Source organism: Sus scrofa, chromosome 2 (assembly GCF_000003025.6).
Source record: "Sus scrofa isolate TJ Tabasco breed Duroc chromosome 2, Sscrofa11.1, whole genome shotgun sequence".
NCBI classification, from domain to species: Eukaryota; Metazoa; Chordata; class Mammalia; order Artiodactyla; family Suidae; genus Sus; species Sus scrofa.
Genome location: NC_010444.4, coordinates 45,835,163 through 45,855,798, shown reverse-complemented (window position 1 = coordinate 45,855,798; position 20,636 = coordinate 45,835,163). Strand labels below are relative to the sequence as shown.

The 20,636-nt window shown below is 35.5% G+C and overlaps 1 protein-coding gene across 6 annotated transcripts in view; it reads right to left on the bottom strand.

Moving 5' to 3' along the window:
• BTBD10 (BTB domain containing 10) overlaps positions 1-20,636 on the bottom strand; it is a 101,085-nt gene that overhangs the window by 38,796 nt on the left and 41,653 nt on the right. The gene's annotated exons all lie outside the window — the stretch shown is intronic.

Sequence of the window (20,636 nt, the reverse complement as noted above, 5' to 3'; positions counted from 1 at the left end):
TAGACAATATTAAAACTACAGTAATCAAGACAGCATGGCACTAGTACAAAAACAGACATACAGACCAATGGAACAAAACAGAGAGCCCAGAAACAAACCCAGACATCCACAGTCAATCTTTGACAAAGGAGACAAGAATACAGTATGGGAAAAAGACAGTCTCTACAGTAAGTGGTGTTGGCAAACTAGACATATGTATGTAAATCAATGAAACTATAACACATCCTCACACCATGCATAAAAATAAATTCAAAATAGCTTAAAAGCTTAAATATAAGACATGACACAATAAAACTCTGAGAAGAGAACATAGGCAAAACATTCTCTGACATAAATCATACAAATATTTTCTTAGGTCAGTCTCCCAAAGCAACAGAAATAAATCAAAGGTACCTAATCAAACTTACAAGCTTTTGCACAGCAAAAGAAACCATTAAAAAAAATTTAAAACAGGAGTTCCCGTCGTGGCGCAGTGGTTAACAAATCCGACTAGGAACCATGAGGTCGCGGGTTTGGTCCCTGCCCTTGCTCAGTGGGTTAACGATCCGGCGTTGCCGTGAGCTGTGGTGTAGGTTGCAGACGCGGCTCGGATCCCGCGTTGCTGTGGCTCTGGCGTAGGCTGGTGGCTACAGCTCCGATTCAACCCCTAGCCTGGGAACCTCCATATGCCGCGGGAGTGGCCCAAGAGATAGCAACAACAACAACAACAACAAAAGACAAAAAAAAAAAAAAAAGACAAATACAACATATTCCAACAGAAAATCAATCAGGTTTCTTTATCAAAGTGACAAAATAATTCTAAAACTCATGCAAATGTCATAGAATTGCCTAAATAACTTTGTTAAAAGAACAGAGTTGGAGCATTAACACAACCTAATTTCAAGGCTTATAAAAGCTGAAGGATGAACACAGTGTGCTACTGGCATAATATCAGACAAGTAAATCAAAGGATCAGGAAAGGACCCACATACATATACTACATGGACAACTTATTTTCAACAATGGTTCAAAGTTAATTCAAGTGTCTTTATCAAATGGTGCTGAAAAAAAAAAATGGATATACAATAGATAATCCACTTCCAGAATCTCTAGTGGGGGTAAAAAAAACCTCTGATCTAAAACTTGTATCATGTACAAGTAAACTCAAAGTGGATCACAAACCTCAATCTGAAATCTAAAACTATAAAACTTCTAGAGAAAAAAATGTACAATTCATGAAAAAAAAATGATTATCTGATGACATCAAAATTTAAAACTTTTGATTCTGCTCTTCAAAAAACACTGTTAAAAGAATGAAATCATATATCTAATAAAGGACTGGTATTTATGATATATATTAAAAACTCTCAAAGTAATGGGCAAAAGATATGAAATATACAGTTGGAAAAAATATGTGAAAAGTTGCTGAAATGCATTAGTAATTAAGAAAATGCAAATTAAAACCATAATGTGATACCATTACATCTGAATGGCTAAATGAAAAGACTGACCGTATCAAGTACTGATGATTAAGTGTATGAAATGGAACTCTCATATTGTCCTTGTGGCAATGTGAAATGGTAGCACCACTTTGAAACTCTTTTGGAAAACAGTTTGACAGTTTCTTAAGTTAAATATATAATAAATATATGATCCTGCCACTCCACCTTAGGTATTTACTAAAAAGAAATGAAATCTGTGTCCATAAAAAGACACAAATGTTGTTAGTAGATATGTAATAGCCCCAAACCTAAATGTCTATGAATAGTGGACTAAATACACAATTTGTGGTATATCCATACAATGGAATACTACTCAACAAGAAAACAGAATAAACTGATACAAGCTACAACATGGATGAAGCACAAAATAATTACACTGACCAAAAGAAGCAAAAAAGGGTATGTTTATATCAAATTCTAGGAAATACAAACTGACAAAATATGTCAGAAAACAGAATGGTGGTTGTCTGGGAATGGAGTATGGGGGTTGGAAGGCACAGAAGGAAAGGCTTACAAGGACCCCAAGGAAACATTTGAATTTGATAGATAAGTTCACTATCTTGATTGTGATGAGGTTTCATGAGTGCATACCAAAATCAAAACTTACCAAACTACACCAGAATTGGCCTCTTGGCCAAAGCCAGCTGAATTAAGGCTACCCTTCCTGCAAGTTGCTACTTATCCATTTTAATAAACATCATGCCGTTCTCCTCCTAATAAATTATAAATTCTCTTTCACTAACCTACATAGATTCTTGCACCCCACCTCTTATAACATGGCTTATGTCATGAGATGAAAAGTTTTTCTACAATCAGATTAAGAACTACCACTCCAACTGATGACCACTTGAAAATTTCACCAATCAAAATTTATTAACTAGTAAAGTTACTACAGAAACCCAAATCAGAATCCTTAATCATGAACTCTCTAAGACCACTATTTTTATCAACTAAGAAAATCATTTCCACGCCTCTTATATAAATGAACCCACCTTAAACAAACTCTTTCGCAAAAAAAAAAAAAGTTTTATTTTTAAAATTTGCAACTTTAAGGGCTAAAAATGCTTGATTTATCTTATGTCAACTTTTCACTTAAAAATCATGCTTCAAATCATGAAGTAAATCAATCAGCAGTAAGTCTCCAAAACTTTTATAATCTTACTGAAACAGTCACTCTCAGAAGCAAGTATCTATTTACATCAAACTTTAGAATATTAATTCTGTATGAAATTCACATGACTTTGCCAAATAATTTGTGTAAAAATTCTAATACATCAACAGCTTCCAATGGTAGGCAGGTTCCTAAGAATTAAAGAGAAATTTTAGGCTCTATCACTTTGTTCACCGAAACTACAGACTCCTAAGGGGGATGAGGATAATAAAACCAAAGTAATATGCATAGGATTTTTAAAATTCAACAATACTGAAAAGTTTATAATAAAAAACCATGCCACTCTCTGAATGTATAAACAGTGGCATGTACATACAATGGAATACTACTCTGAAATTTTAAAAGAACAACTACTGATACATTAAACAATGTGACAGATCTCAAAGGCATTATGCTGAATAAAAAAATCCAAACCCAAAAGTATATATACTATCTGATTTCATTTATACGTTATTCTCAAAATGGCAAAATATAGTGATGAAGAACAAATCAGGAGGTTAGGGATAGGGAAAGCGTATGACTCTAAAGGGGGTAGCATGAAGGAGTTTCTTCGCAGTGCTGCAAAAGTTCTGTATCCTGACTGTGGTGGTAGTTACCCAAATCTCTATGTGATAAAATATCATGGAATAAATATACAGCAGAAAAAGAGTGCATATAAAACCTGATGTCTATAGCCAGGTATAAAGTATTAAATTATATCAATGTCATTTTGCTAGTTTGATAATGTACTACACTTAGGTGAGATGTTATCACTGAAGGAAGCTTGAATGAAGAGAACCCAGGAATTCACTGCACAATTTTTTTGAATTTCTTTTAAATCCAAAACTATTTCACAATAAGCTTAATAAATATAACCGGGGAGTTCCCGTCGTGGTGCAGTGGTTAACGAATCCGACTAGGAACCATGAGGTTGCGGGTTCAGTCCCTGCCCTTGCTCAGTGGGTTAACGATCCGGTGTTGCCCTGAGCTCTGGTGTAGGTTGCAGATGCGGCTCGGATCCCGAGTTGCTGTGGCTCTGGTGTAGGCCAGAGACTACAGCTCCGATTCAACCCCTAGCCTGGGACCCTCCATTTGCCGCGGGAGTGGCCCGAGAAATAGCAAAAAAAGACAAAAAAAAAAAATAAATAAATAAATAAATATAACCGAAAGATAATAGATGATACAGATACAGAAAAAAAGCAAAACTATAGTCAATAAACTCAGTGCTATTTTTTTTAAAAAAAAGATGTAACCATAAAACAGGGACAGGAATTTTTTTTAATTAGAGAGTGAGAAAAAATTCTTAGAAATTCAAAACACGAGAGCAGAAATTTTAAAAGGTTACTAGAAAGGTTGAAAGAAATAACTGGGAATACAAGAAAATGAAAAATGAAAGGATAAGAAAATTAAAGAACAAATGAAGGAGGTCAACATTCAATTAATACATGTTCCAGACAGAACAGAGAAAATAGAGAACTGAGATAAACTGTCAAAGAAATATACGTGAACAGTTTCCAGAAATAAGTATTACTAGTACTGTTGCTGATAGAAAATTGTTAACAAACACGTAAAACTAAAGTATCTACAAAGTGAGTGGTACTCACTTATATATGGCACCTTGTACAGTCTACACATAGTACAACTTTATCTGATAGCTCTTTAATGGTTTGAGGAATTATTTATCTTTAAACACTTCTGGCAACTAACACCATAACCTGATGCATCTTAATGTTTGTTGAATTTAGCTAAAGTTTCAGGATATATATAATATCTAAGCATTTCCTTTGTCAATTGTTTATTCCTTGTCAGATACTACATCTACATGTGTGTGTGTGTGTGTGTGTGTGTGTACACATATGTGTGTGCAGAGATACAGATATGAGGCTCTACAGTTTGAGGTGTTTTAAACATCTAATGAAGTTTTCTTACCCCCTCCTTGGCTGCACTTACAGCATGTAGAAGTTTCCAGGCCAGGGATCAAACCCACACCACAGCAGCAATCCAAGCCACTACAATAACAATGCTGGATCATTAACCTGCTGCAACTCAAGAGAATTCCTAATCAAGCTTTTAAGAACATATTTTTCCTTGAAGATAAGTATCCTTGTAATTTCACAGTAGATGTTCCTATCCATTTTTTAATTAGTCTGTCCTTATTTAAAAAACAGTATTTTAAATCCTATTAATTTGGGAAAAATAAGCTGTTTCTATTACTTACAGAAATAAAATATCTTATGTTTTAGATTTTTAACTAAACCTTCTAAATGATTTTATATTAATATATTTTAAGCAATTAATTTGCATATGATTTTTATAAGCATTTTTAATATATTAGGTCAAAAGTTGGCAAACAAGAACTCCCTTTTGGTACAACAGGTAAGGATCTGGTGTTGTCACTACTTTGGATCAGGTCACAGCTATGGCACAGCTGTGATCCCTAGCCCTGGAACCGCCAGATGCTGCAGGTGCAGCCAAAAAAAAAAGTCAGCAAACAAAAGTCAAATTCAACCTATTACCTGATTTTTTAAATGATGTTTTATTAGAACACAACAATGTGCATTAATTTACATAGTTTATGGCTGCTTTCACTCCATAATAGCAAAACTGAGTGGCTGTGACAGAGACTATGCAGCCCATACAACCAAAAATATTTATTACCCAGCACTTTACAGAAAATATTGTTGATCCTCACATTGTCAGTAATTGTGATGACAGAAAAAATGCTATTAAACTTTTAAATCTATTTTCAACAGATTTAAAACAAATTTCTCTCCCTTCTTTTCCTTTGCCAATTAGCATTTTCTCTAAGCTTTTTGTTGTTGTTCCTCTTAATTTATGATCAGTTTCCCCAGAAACAAAGGCTAATCACTGGAAAGGGCAGTTCTCAATGGAGGAACAGGCTATGCTCTCAAGGGTCATCTATAAGTATGTTCTTTGATGCATTTTTTTTTCACATAAAACTATTATAAATGATACTTAAATCCCAGGTCCCTCCCAAAAGACAAGAAATATAGCTCAAGAATAGTTTTAAGACTAGTCTTTTTCTTCTTCCTAAAGTCCCACTGTCAGATATGTCAGCAAATCTAGTGAGGCAGAAGCGGTAGCAACAGCAAAGGAGTTTAATAAACTGCTGTATGACCACTCCAAGAGCATCTTTTAAGTCAAATGAAGATCTAGAAATTAAAAATGGGAGTTCCTGTCTTGGCGCAGCAGAAACGAATCCAACTGGGAATCATAAGGTTGTGGGTTCGATCCCTGGCACCGCTCAGTGGGTTAATAAGGATCCAGCATTGCCATGAACTGTGGTGTAGGTTGCAGATGCAGCTCGGATCTGGCGTGGCTGTGGCATAGTCTGGTAGCAACAGCTCCAATTAGACCCCTAGCCTGGGAACCTCCATATTCCATGGGTGTGGCCCTAAAAGGACAAAAGACAAAAAAAAAAAATTACAAATGTTGATGGAAAAGGAACCTTAATGGCCAAGATTTTAACATTTTACTATTGAGGTAAAAGTTTTTCTGACAAAAATTACTTTTATGCAGTGAAGGAGCTGGAGATTTCTTTTGCCTTGACTTTGAACTTTTTAAATAAAGGAAGATGTTACTAGGAAAGAACCTCTCCAAATTGAGGAGTCTAAATTAATACATAAATGTTACACTACTAATTGTTTTTACATCTATGAAATATCATGGTTTTAATTCATCAATAACTATCAGGTGCTTGCAACATACAATGACAACTATACCCCATAACTACTAAATGTTTTTTTGTCCTTTTTGGTTTTTTTTTTGCTTTTTTGGGGGGTCCCACCCATTTCATATGGAAGTTCCCAGGCTAGGGGTCAAATTGAAGCTACAGCTGCTGGTCTATGCCACAGCCACAACAATGCGGGAGGCATCTGAGCCACATCTTCGATGTATATACCACAGCTCGTGGCAATGTCAGATCCCTGACCCACTTGAACAATAGCCAGATTCGTTTCCACTGAGCCACGGCAGGAAACTCCCACTAAAAGTATGCTTAACCTCTCTCCTAGCAATGTTTTTAGTTTTATAATTCAGTCACTCCACCAAATATTCACTGAACACCTATTATATACCACTTATTATTCTAGTCGTGTAGATATAAAGTCTCCGCCCTCAAAATGAATACCTTCTAGTTAGAAAAACATTGAACACATGTAAGTAAATATGTTAAACATCATATGCTAGTAAGTGCTATGAGGAAAAATAAAGCAGGGTAAAGAGGGCAGAGTCACCATTTTGAGGTAAGAGGTTTTATTTCACATAGTAGTCAAGATAGGACTCTCTGGGGAAGAAGATGTCTGAGTAAAGACATAAGGAAGTGAGAAATAGAACTATGAGAATACATGAGGGAAGAGTAGGTGCAAAGACCCTGTGCCGGAAGTAATCCTTGGCTTTTTCAAGGCATTCAAGATGGAAGGCCAGGACTGCTGAAGCACAGACAGTAAGAAGGACTGTTAAAAGATGAACTCAGAGACAAGACCAGATTATGGAGGACATCAAAGGAATGTTTAAAGTATTCTTGCTTTTGATCTGAGTGAAATGAATACCAATGAAGTGTGAATTACATGATCTAACATATATTAGATCAAGCAGATAATGGAAGAAAGAAGGCAAATGTAGGTAGGATCAGTGGCCATTTTGGAAACCACTAAAAATAATCCAGGTGACAGCCAAAAGTGACTCAGACCAGGGCTATAGCAGTACACAGAAAACAGGACAAGAGGAGTTTCCATTGTGGTGCAATGGGATAATAATCTGGCCTGTCTCTGCGGAGGTGCTGGTTTGATCCCAAGCCTGGCACAGTGGGTTAAGGATATGGCGTTGCCTCAGCTGTGGCATAGGTCACAGCTCTGGATCAGATTCGATCCCTGGCTCAGGAACTTTCAATACGCCACAGGGGCAGCCAAAAACGAAAAAAACAAACAAAAAACAGTGGACTAGACTATATATTTTAAAGAATAAGACTCTGGAATTTGACAGATTAAAATGTACGAGGTGAGTGAGAGGAATCAAGGATAACTATGATTTTGGCCTAAGAAACTAAAAGAATGGTAGTTCCATTTACTGGATGATACTGAGAGTGGGAAGATTAGGTCTGAAAAGTGTAAATTTTTTTAGACAGTTAAGACCGAAATGTTTATTAGACATCCAAGTGGAGATATCAAATACATTTAGACACATAAGTCTAAAGTTCAGGCAAAGTTCAGGTTACAGGTAAAAATTTGAGTTAGAAATCATTGCATACTTAGTATTCTCAAGTTACTCCCACCATAAAAAAATTATAAAAATACTTCTAAAAAATTTTCTTTTTTTTTTTTTTTTTTTTGGCCTTTTCTAGGGCTGCATCTGCGGCATGTGGAGGTTCCCAGGCTAGGGGTCTAATCGGAGTTGTAGCCACCAGCCTTCACCAAAGCCACAGCAATGCAGGATCCAAGCCGTGTCTCTGACCTACATCACAGCTCATGGCAACACTGGATCCTTGACCCACTGAGTGGTGCCAGGGATTGAACCTGCAACCTCATGGTTCCTAGTCAGATTCGTTTCTACTGCATCACGACGGGAACTCCTATTTCTAAAAAAATTTCTAATCACTATTGATAATTGTATAAATCTAAATTAACGCTGGTCAGACATATTTTGAATCTACCAACTAATAGATAATTCATCCAACAAATATTTACTAAATGACTGCTTTGTGCCAGGTACCATGCTGGCTACTACTCATGACTGAGAATGATATTACAATGTATATACAATCAAGCACTTAAACTGACTCATTTCTGGAGCATCTTTTCTATTTATTACTAAAAGAGGAAAAGAAACCAATGGAAAAAACACATAAAGCAGAAACACAAGATTTGGTTTTCGAAATATTTATCAAATGACTGTGAATATTTTTATTTATTTTTTTCTTCTTTTTAGGGCTGCACCGAGACATATGGAGGTTCCCAGGCAAGGGATCAAACTGGAGGTACGGCTGCTGGTCTATGCCACAGGAACATGGGATCTGAGCCAAAGCTGCGACCTACTACACCACAGTTCAGAGCAACGCCAGATCCTGAAGTCATTGAGTAGGGCCAGGGATCGAACCCATACCCTCATGGATACTAGTCAGATTTGTTTCCACTGAGCCAGGATGGGAACTCCAAATAACTATGAGTATTTTAACAAAGCTTAGTGTCACAAAGCAAGTTTCTAGTGAGAAACTGCATCAGTCCCACAATCACTCAATCCCAAATGGCCTTTTGAAAACACAAACTGATTTATTCCATTAAATTCCCTCCTCTATGCCTCATACTAAAATTTTAAGCATTAAAATAATTAAAAAGTCTAAACTACACCGGATTTCCCTGTGGCACAGTAGGTTAAGGATCTGGTATTGTCTGATACCTGGCCTGGGAACTTCCACATGCCACAAGTGAGGTCAAGAACAAAAATCTAAATTACACTGCAATTAGACTGATAAAATTAAAGATTAAAAAATTTGCATCAGACACTCTTAGATGCATATGCTTAACTATTCAGAAATACAGAATCAAGTTCAGAAAAAACCTTTAAGAAAATCTAGTCCAGGAGTTCCCATCGTGGCGCAGTGGTTAACGAATCTGACTAAGAACCATGAGGTTTCGGGTTCGGTCCCTGCCCTTGCTCAGTGGGTTAAGAATCCAGCGTTGCTGTGAGCTGTGGTGTAGGTTGCAGACGTGGCTTGGATCCCGCGTTGCTGTGGCTCTGGCGTAGGCTGGCAGCTACAGCTCCAATTTGACCCCTAGCCTGGGAATCTCCATATGCCTCGGGAGCAGCCCAAGAAAAGGCAAAAAGACATTAAAAAAAAAAAAAAAAAAAAAAAAAAAAAGAAATAAAAAGAAAAAGAAAATCTAGTTCAAACATCCATTTAATTTCTGAAATTTCATCTACAAAATCTCCATGAATTAGCTGACTTTTTATGGTTAATTACAGGGAAAGGTAACTTGCTTTTTTCTTTTCAACAGGAAATACAAACTGACAAAATATGTCAGAAAACAGAATGGTGGTTGTCTGGGAATGGAGTATGGGGGTTGGAAGGCACAGAAGGAAAGGCTTACAAGGACCCCAAGGAAACATTTGAATTTGATAGATAAGTTCACTATCTTGATTGTGATGAGGTTTCATGAGTGCATACCAAAATCAAAACTTACCAAACTACACCAGAATTGGCCTCTTGGCCAAAGCCAGCTGAATTAAGGCTACCCTTCCTGCAAGTTGCTACTTATCCATTTTAATAAACATCATGCCGTTCTCCTCCTAATAAATTATAAATTCTCTTTCACTAACCTACATAGATTCTTGCACCCCACCTCTTATAACATGGCTTATGTCATGAGATGAAAAGTTTTTCTACAATCAGATTAAGAACTACCACTCCAACTGATGACCACTTGAAAATTTCACCAATCAAAATTTATTAACTAGTAAAGTTACTACAGAAACCCAAATCAGAATCCTTAATCATGAACTCTCTAAGACCACTATTTTTATCAACTAAGAAAATCATTTCCACGCCTCTTATATAAATGAACCCACCTTAAACAAACTCTTTCGCAAAAAAAAAAAAAGTTTTATTTTTAAAATTTGCAACTTTAAGGGCTAAAAATGCTTGATTTATCTTATGTCAACTTTTCACTTAAAAATCATGCTTCAAATCATGAAGTAAATCAATCAGCAGTAAGTCTCCAAAACTTTTATAATCTTACTGAAACAGTCACTCTCAGAAGCAAGTATCTATTTACATCAAACTTTAGAATATTAATTCTGTATGAAATTCACATGACTTTGCCAAATAATTTGTGTAAAAATTCTAATACATCAACAGCTTCCAATGGTAGGCAGGTTCCTAAGAATTAAAGAGAAATTTTAGGCTCTATCACTTTGTTCACCGAAACTACAGACTCCTAAGGGGGATGAGGATAATAAAACCAAAGTAATATGCATAGGATTTTTAAAATTCAACAATACTGAAAAGTTTATAATAAAAAACCATGCCACTCTCTGAATGTATAAACAGTGGCATGTACATACAATGGAATACTACTCTGAAATTTTAAAAGAACAACTACTGATACATTAAACAATGTGACAGATCTCAAAGGCATTATGCTGAATAAAAAAATCCAAACCCAAAAGTATATATACTATCTGATTTCATTTATATGTTATTCTCAAAATGGCAAAATATAGTGATGAAGAACAAATCAGGAGGTTAGGGATAGGGAAAGCGTATGACTCTAAAGGGGGTAGCATGAAGGAGTTTCTTCGCAGTGCTGCAAAAGTTCTGTATCCTGACTGTGGTGGTAGTTACCCAAATCTCTATGTGATAAAATATCATGGAATAAATATACAGCAGAAAAAGAGTGCATATAAAACCTGATGTCTATAGCCAGGTATAAAGTATTAAATTATATCAATGTCATTTTGCTAGTTTGATAATGTACTACACTTAGGTGAGATGTTATCACTGAAGGAAGCTTGAATGAAGAGAACCCAGGAATTCACTGCACAATTTTTTTGAATTTCTTTTAAATCCAAAACTATTTCACAATAAGCTTAATAAATATAACCGGGGAGTTCCCGTCGTGGTGCAGTGGTTAACGAATCCGACTAGGAACCATGAGGTTGCGGGTTCAGTCCCTGCCCTTGCTCAGTGGGTTAACGATCCGGTGTTGCCCTGAGCTCTGGTGTAGGTTGCAGATGCGGCTCGGATCCCGAGTTGCTGTGGCTCTGGTGTAGGCCAGAGACTACAGCTCCGATTCAACCCCTAGCCTGGGACCCTCCATTTGCCGCGGGAGTGGCCCGAGAAATAGCAAAAAAAGACAAAAAAAAAAATAAATAAATAAATAAATATAACCGAAAGATAATAGATGATACAGATACAGAAAAAAAGCAAAACTATAGTCAATAAACTCAGTGCTATTTTTTTTAAAAAAAAGATGTAACCATAAAACAGGGACAGGAATTTTTTTTAATTAGAGAGTGAGAAAAAATTCTTAGAAATTCAAAACACGAGAGCAGAAATTTTAAAAGGTTACTAGAAAGGTTGAAAGAAATAACTGGGAATACAAGAAAATGAAAAATGAAAGGATAAGAAAATTAAAGAACAAATGAAGGAGGTCAACATTCAATTAATACATGTTCCAGACAGAACAGAGAAAATAGAGAACTGAGATAAACTGTCAAAGAAATATACGTGAACAGTTTCCAGAAATAAGTATTACTAGTACTGTTGCTGATAGAAAATTGTTAACAAACACGTAAAACTAAAGTATCTACAAAGTGAGTGGTACTCACTTATATATGGCACCTTGTACAGTCTACACATAGTACAACTTTATCTGATAGCTCTTTAATGGTTTGAGGAATTATTTATCTTTAAACACTTCTGGCAACTAACACCATAACCTGATGCATCTTAATGTTTGTTGAATTTAGCTAAAGTTTCAGGATATATATAATATCTAAGCATTTCCTTTGTCAATTGTTTATTCCTTGTCAGATACTACATCTACATGTGTGTGTGTGTGTGTGTGTGTGTGTACACATATGTGTGTGCAGAGATACAGATATGAGGCTCTACAGTTTGAGGTGTTTTAAACATCTAATGAAGTTTTCTTACCCCCTCCTTGGCTGCACTTACAGCATGTAGAAGTTTCCAGGCCAGGGATCAAACCCACACCACAGCAGCAATCCAAGCCACTACAATAACAATGCTGGATCATTAACCTGCTGCAACTCAAGAGAATTCCTAATCAAGCTTTTAAGAACATATTTTTCCTTGAAGATAAGTATCCTTGTAATTTCACAGTAGATGTTCCTATCCATTTTTTAATTAGTCTGTCCTTATTTAAAAAACAGTATTTTAAATCCTATTAATTTGGGAAAAATAAGCTGTTTCTATTACTTACAGAAATAAAATATCTTATGTTTTAGATTTTTAACTAAACCTTCTAAATGATTTTATATTAATATATTTTAAGCAATTAATTTGCATATGATTTTTATAAGCATTTTTAATATATTAGGTCAAAAGTTGGCAAACAAGAACTCCCTTTTGGTACAACAGGTAAGGATCTGGTGTTGTCACTACTTTGGATCAGGTCACAGCTATGGCACAGCTGTGATCCCTAGCCCTGGAACCGCCAGATGCTGCAGGTGCAGCCAAAAAAAAAAGTCAGCAAACAAAAGTCAAATTCAACCTATTACCTGATTTTTTAAATGATGTTTTATTAGAACACAACAATGTGCATTAATTTACATAGTTTATGGCTGCTTTCACTCCATAATAGCAAAACTGAGTGGCTGTGACAGAGACTATGCAGCCCATACAACCAAAAATATTTATTACCCAGCACTTTACAGAAAATATTGTTGATCCTCACATTGTCAGTAATTGTGATGACAGAAAAAATGCTATTAAACTTTTAAATCTATTTTCAACAGATTTAAAACAAATTTCTCTCCCTTCTTTTCCTTTGCCAATTAGCATTTTCTCTAAGCTTTTTGTTGTTGTTCCTCTTAATTTATGATCAGTTTCCCCAGAAACAAAGGCTAATCACTGGAAAGGGCAGTTCTCAATGGAGGAACAGGCTATGCTCTCAAGGGTCATCTATAAGTATGTTCTTTGATGCATTTTTTTTTCACATAAAACTATTATAAATGATACTTAAATCCCAGGTCCCTCCCAAAAGACAAGAAATATAGCTCAAGAATAGTTTTAAGACTAGTCTTTTTCTTCTTCCTAAAGTCCCACTGTCAGATATGTCAGCAAATCTAGTGAGGCAGAAGCGGTAGCAACAGCAAAGGAGTTTAATAAACTGCTGTATGACCACTCCAAGAGCATCTTTTAAGTCAAATGAAGATCTAGAAATTAAAAATGGGAGTTCCTGTCTTGGCGCAGCAGAAACGAATCCAACTGGGAATCATAAGGTTGTGGGTTCGATCCCTGGCACCGCTCAGTGGGTTAATAAGGATCCAGCATTGCCATGAACTGTGGTGTAGGTTGCAGATGCAGCTCGGATCTGGCGTGGCTGTGGCATAGTCTGGTAGCAACAGCTCCAATTAGACCCCTAGCCTGGGAACCTCCATATTCCATGGGTGTGGCCCTAAAAGGACAAAAGACAAAAAAAAAAAATTACAAATGTTGATGGAAAAGGAACCTTAATGGCCAAGATTTTAACATTTTACTATTGAGGTAAAAGTTTTTCTGACAAAAATTACTTTTATGCAGTGAAGGAGCTGGAGATTTCTTTTGCCTTGACTTTGAACTTTTTAAATAAAGGAAGATGTTACTAGGAAAGAACCTCTCCAAATTGAGGAGTCTAAATTAATACATAAATGTTACACTACTAATTGTTTTTACATCTATGAAATATCATGGTTTTAATTCATCAATAACTATCAGGTGCTTGCAACATACAATGACAACTATACCCCATAACTACTAAATGTTTTTTTGTCCTTTTTGGTTTTTTTTTGCTTTTTTGGGGGGTCCCACCCATTTCATATGGAAGTTCCCAGGCTAGGGGTCAAATTGAAGCTACAGCTGCTGGTCTATGCCACAGCCACAACAATGCGGGAGGCATCTGAGCCACATCTTCGATGTATATACCACAGCTCGTGGCAATGTCAGATCCCTGACCCACTTGAACAATAGCCAGATTCGTTTCCACTGAGCCACGGCAGGAAACTCCCACTAAAAGTATGCTTAACCTCTCTCCTAGCAATGTTTTTAGTTTTATAATTCAGTCACTCCACCAAATATTCACTGAACACCTATTATATACCACTTATTATTCTAGTCGTGTAGATATAAAGTCTCCGCCCTCAAAATGAATACCTTCTAGTTAGAAAAACATTGAACACATGTAAGTAAATATGTTAAACATCATATGCTAGTAAGTGCTATGAGGAAAAATAAAGCAGGGTAAAGAGGGCAGAGTCACCATTTTGAGGTAAGAGGTTTTATTTCACATAGTAGTCAAGATAGGACTCTCTGGGGAAGAAGATGTCTGAGTAAAGACATAAGGAAGTGAGAAATAGAACTATGAGAATACATGAGGGAAGAGTAGGTGCAAAGACCCTGTGCCGGAAGTAATCCTTGGCTTTTTCAAGGCATTCAAGATGGAAGGCCAGGACTGCTGAAGCACAGACAGTAAGAAGGACTGTTAAAAGATGAACTCAGAGACAAGACCAGATTATGGAGGACATCAAAGGAATGTTTAAAGTATTCTTGCTTTTGATCTGAGTGAAATGAATACCAATGAAGTGTGAATTACATGATCTAACATATATTAGATCAAGCAGATAATGGAAGAAAGAAGGCAAATGTAGGTAGGATCAGTGGCCATTTTGGAAACCACTAAAAATAATCCAGGTGACAGCCAAAAGTGACTCAGACCAGGGCTATAGCAGTACACAGAAAACAGGACAAGAGGAGTTTCCATTGTGGTGCAATGGGATAATAATCTGGCCTGTCTCTGCGGAGGTGCTGGTTTGATCCCAAGCCTGGCACAGTGGGTTAAGGATATGGCGTTGCCTCAGCTGTGGCATAGGTCACAGCTCTGGATCAGATTCGATCCCTGGCTCAGGAACTTTCAATACGCCACAGGGGCAGCCAAAAACGAAAAAAACAAACAAAAAACAGTGGACTAGACTATATATTTTAAAGAATAAGACTCTGGAATTTGACAGATTAAAATGTACGAGGTGAGTGAGAGGAATCAAGGATAACTATGATTTTGGCCTAAGAAACTAAAAGAATGGTAGTTCCATTTACTGGATGATACTGAGAGTGGGAAGATTAGGTCTGAAAAGTGTAAATTTTTTTAGACAGTTAAGACCGAAATGTTTATTAGACATCCAAGTGGAGATATCAAATACATTTAGACACATAAGTCTAAAGTTCAGGCAAAGTTCAGGTTACAGGTAAAAATTTGAGTTAGAAATCATTGCATACTTAGTATTCTCAAGTTACTCCCACCATAAAAAAATTATAAAAATACTTCTAAAAAATTTTCTTTTTTTTTTTTTTTTTTTTTGGCCTTTTCTAGGGCTGCATCTGCGGCATGTGGAGGTTCCCAGGCTAGGGGTCTAATCGGAGTTGTAGCCACCAGCCTTCACCAAAGCCACAGCAATGCAGGATCCAAGCCGTGTCTCTGACCTACATCACAGCTCATGGCAACACTGGATCCTTGACCCACTGAGTGGTGCCAGGGATTGAACCTGCAACCTCATGGTTCCTAGTCAGATTCGTTTCTACTGCATCACGACGGGAACTCCTATTTCTAAAAAAATTTCTAATCACTATTGATAATTGTATAAATCTAAATTAACGCTGGTCAGACATATTTTGAATCTACCAACTAATAGATAATTCATCCAACAAATATTTACTAAATGACTGCTTTGTGCCAGGTACCATGCTGGCTACTACTCATGACTGAGAATGATATTACAATGTATATACAATCAAGCACTTAAACTGACTCATTTCTGGAGCATCTTTTCTATTTATTACTAAAAGAGGAAAAGAAACCAATGGAAAAAACACATAAAGCAGAAACACAAGATTTGGTTTTCGAAATATTTATCAAATGACTGTGAATATTTTTATTTATTTTTTTCTTCTTTTTAGGGCTGCACCGAGACATATGGAGGTTCCCAGGCAAGGGATCAAACTGGAGGTACGGCTGCTGGTCTATGCCACAGGAACATGGGATCTGAGCCAAAGCTGCGACCTACTACACCACAGTTCAGAGCAACGCCAGATCCTGAAGTCATTGAGTAGGGCCAGGGATCGAACCCATACCCTCATGGATACTAGTCAGATTTGTTTCCACTGAGCCAGGATGGGAACTCCAAATAACTATGAGTATTTTAACAAAGCTTAGTGTCACAAAGCAAGTTTCTAGTGAGAAACTGCATCAGTCCCACAATCACTCAATCCCAAATGGCCTTTTGAAAACACAAACTGATTTATTCCATTAAATTCCCTCCTCTATGCCTCATACTAAAATTTTAAGCATTAAAATAATTAAAAAGTCTAAACTACACCGGATTTCCCTGTGGCACAGTAGGTTAAGGATCTGGTATTGTCTGATACCTGGCCTGGGAACTTCCACATGCCACAAGTGAGGTCAAGAACAAAAATCTAAATTACACTGCAATTAGACTGATAAAATTAAAGATTAAAAAATTTGCATCAGACACTCTTAGATGCATATGCTTAACTATTCAGAAATACAGAATCAAGTTCAGAAAAAACCTTTAAGAAAATCTAGTCCAGGAGTTCCCATCGTGGCGCAGTGGTTAACGAATCTGACTAAGAACCATGAGGTTTCGGGTTCGGTCCCTGCCCTTGCTCAGTGGGTTAAGAATCCAGCGTTGCTGTGAGCTGTGGTGTAGGTTGCAGACGTGGCTTGGATCCCGCGTTGCTGTGGCTCTGGCGTAGGCTGGCAGCTACAGCTCCAATTTGACCCCTAGCCTGGGAATCTCCATATGCCTCGGGAGCAGCCCAAGAAAAGGCAAAAAGACATTAAAAAAAAAAAAAAAAAAAAAAAAAAAAAAAAAAAAAAAAGAAAAAGAAAATCTAGTTCAAACATCCATTTAATTTCTGAAATTTCATCTACAAAATCTCCATGAATTAGCTGACTTTTTATGGTTAATTACAGGGAAAGGTAACTTGCTTTTTTCTTTTCAACAGCTTTGTTTATCTCTGAAAAGCTCTAACTCTTAAGGTAGTTTTTTCCTAACATTAAAGCTTAATTAAACCTTTTTACCTGACCCAACTTACTAGTTCAGGGTTTTGAACTGGTTAATTCTTCTTTCTGGGGAGCTATCTTGTGAACTTTAAGATGTTAAGTAGCATTCCTAGCTTCAACTCACTAGATGCTAACAGAACTTCTTTCCTCAGATTTAACAACCAAAACTGTCCTGAAACATTTCCAAATGCTCAGTGAGGGGCAAAAATCACTTCTCTGGTTTAGAGCCACTGTCCTAATTCTATCTGCAACAACCAAATAACAACAACAACAACAATGCTAATATTTGAGCACTTAGTATATGCCAAACACAATACCGAGCACTTTACACATACTTTCATTTAATCCTCAAAACCACCCCTACTGTACAGTTGAGAAAATAGAAGCTTAGAGGCTAAACAACTTGCCTAAGATAGTGTAGCTAGTCAAGTGGCAGATTTGAGATGCGGCCTACAGAGTTCAATTTCAGAGCTCAAGCTTTTAACCTCAAACAAGTCTGACTCAAACATGAGTCTAACTTCTAAAGGGTAATTCTTCACATATTTGAAGGCAATTCTTATAGTGAGAAATGCCCCCCAAGACCTCTAAATTTTAGTTCCCTAAGCTGACAATGCTTCCAATTTATTCACATCCTTCCTTCTGACTATACACAGAACTAAAGACAACACTTTGGTGTACTAAAGTGGCTCTAACCTTCTTTTCCATTCATTACAATGGTTTCTGGAGGTGGTAGTGGCAGGGAAGAAGATGGAATGATGGCAGCCATATTGTACTTTTGATTTATATCAAGTTTACTGCCAACTACTACTCTCAGATCTTTTCCATATGTGATGCTGTAAAGCCATGCTAACTTAGTGCCTATTAGTGTTTTTCAGGCTTAAGTACACTCCTTAAAAGTTCACTTAAATTAGTCCAACAATCCAGACTTAGAGTTTGTTTTGGATCATTTAATATTTTATTTACTATCCTTCCTTCTTCACTGTCACCTATAAATTTGATAATTTGCCTTATCCATATGAGCAATAAGATAAAGCAAAAAATAAGCCACTTTTCAAAATTAATAACCTTTGGATAGGGGTCCTTCAAAATGAAAACTGTGTTAATTACTTAACACAATCAACTAATGTCTAATTCATTTTTCCTTCATCCTATACTTAAATATGCAAAAAAAAAAAAAAAAAGACTACCAAAAACTAGTTTAAGTCCAAATACATATTGACACCAGGCTACCAAATGCATCTGAGAAAAATCAAAGTTGTTCCAACAATCTATTTTTAGCAAACCCATTCTGGATCATTTTTAACCTTTTTTTTTTTTTCTTTCTTCAAGTTAGTCAATAACTGTACTTTTCACTTTCTGTTATAAAATCTTCTACCTTTTTCAAAATCAGGCCCTAAATCCCCTATCTTTTACTACTTTTTATATTCTCCTAAAACCTTTAAAGATTACAAATAATGCCAATAATTTTAAGATTTCAGAGACAGTTCTTCTTTTAACTATGTTTCAACTGGCCCAGAAAACAATTCATTTAGCTAGATGCATTATTTATTTCTAAATCTATGTTGGTTTTATGTCCTTACTAGCAATGTTTTATTATTATTGATGGTGGTAGTGGTTTGCCCTTCTCTCTGATAAATAAGCTCCTAAAATAAGAGGTGAGAGATTTTTTCTTCTCTCATTGCCATGCACTATTATTACACTTTCCTTGATTACCCTTTTTAAATGTAATATAAGAAATTCTTTTGGTCTTAGTATCCTTAAAAAGCCTCAGTTCATCTGAGCTCTTATTTCCCTGATTTTTAAAGATTTATTGTCTATAATTTATTATCTTATTTGCTTTATTAAAAAATGTAGAATGCATATCTTTAAAGAGTTTATTGTGTAATCACACTAAGAATCATTTTCCTTCTAAAAAACATCAAAACTACATTTTAACTCCCCAAGACATTCTTCCTTTTCTAAAAAGAACTTCATAAATTATCTAAGAAATTTATGCTGTGGAATCAAGCTGATTTTTTTTATTTATTTAAAAGAAAACTTTCAAGTTATATAACAGTAAATATGTAGTATTCCAAAGTCATTTTTAAATGTATATGTATGAATTTATATTTTTACATATAGACAGGAAAAAGGTTATACGCAAAAATATTTAAAATATTGTCTTTTGATGATGGAATAACATTTTCATATTGTTCTATGTGCTTTTCTTTATTTATCAAATGTATATAATGAAAATGTATCAATTTCATAAGTAGGCAGTTATTGTTAAAAAAAAAATCACCAAAACCAGAAAAAATATTCTATAAAGTATAAGACACAGGGGTGAGTATGAGATTTCTGGTTTATAACTCTATTACTAAAACAAGCTTAGAAAAACATTTCTGGACACTAAACCACAAAAGAAAAAAGCCAAAACGAAATACCACTAGTCAGTCTAACTATACAAATAAGTCATGACAACCATCAAGATGACCATTCAACTTTTAGTATTAAAGGGTGGAAATCACAAGAACTTCCTGACATTTCAAGTTAAAATGTTATAAACTACTTAATAATATTAAAAAAAATTTTAATGTTGTGTATCTCCCTATATCCCTATAAAATAAAGAATCAGTAGGATAGGGATAATGAAGACAAAAGAAAAAACCATTAGTCAAATTCTTAAAACTGTGCCAAAATTTCCTAATAAAGTAAGCAATGTCTCTTGCCAAGACTTAAAATCTCATAGCAATAACAATTATCTTTATTTAGCAATTCTGTCTGGTTGAAAATTAATTTGCAATAATCCAACAACTTATCTGATTTACCCTCTATTTCAGTGGCAATAGCTAAATCATCTATTCAGCGTCTGTGTTCTAGAAGACTAAAAAAATTAAAAATTAACCAATTAAAACTTTACCATTCAAATATTTCAGTTCTATAATTTTATATATATATATCTATATATATATAAAGTGGTTCAACTAATCCTTAATTCATCCAAAAATAAAAATATATTCACCTTTTTAGGAAATTATTTCAATTATTTCATTTTTCTATCTTGAATTTTATTTTCAAATGTATCAAAAATATTATTTCAAAATCAGTCTTTCCTTAAATAAATTTTGTATGATAGTCATAAGAAACAATATCAAACATAATGCATTCTAGAGTTACATGAAGATTCTACCAAGACTTTAAATGAAATAAAAA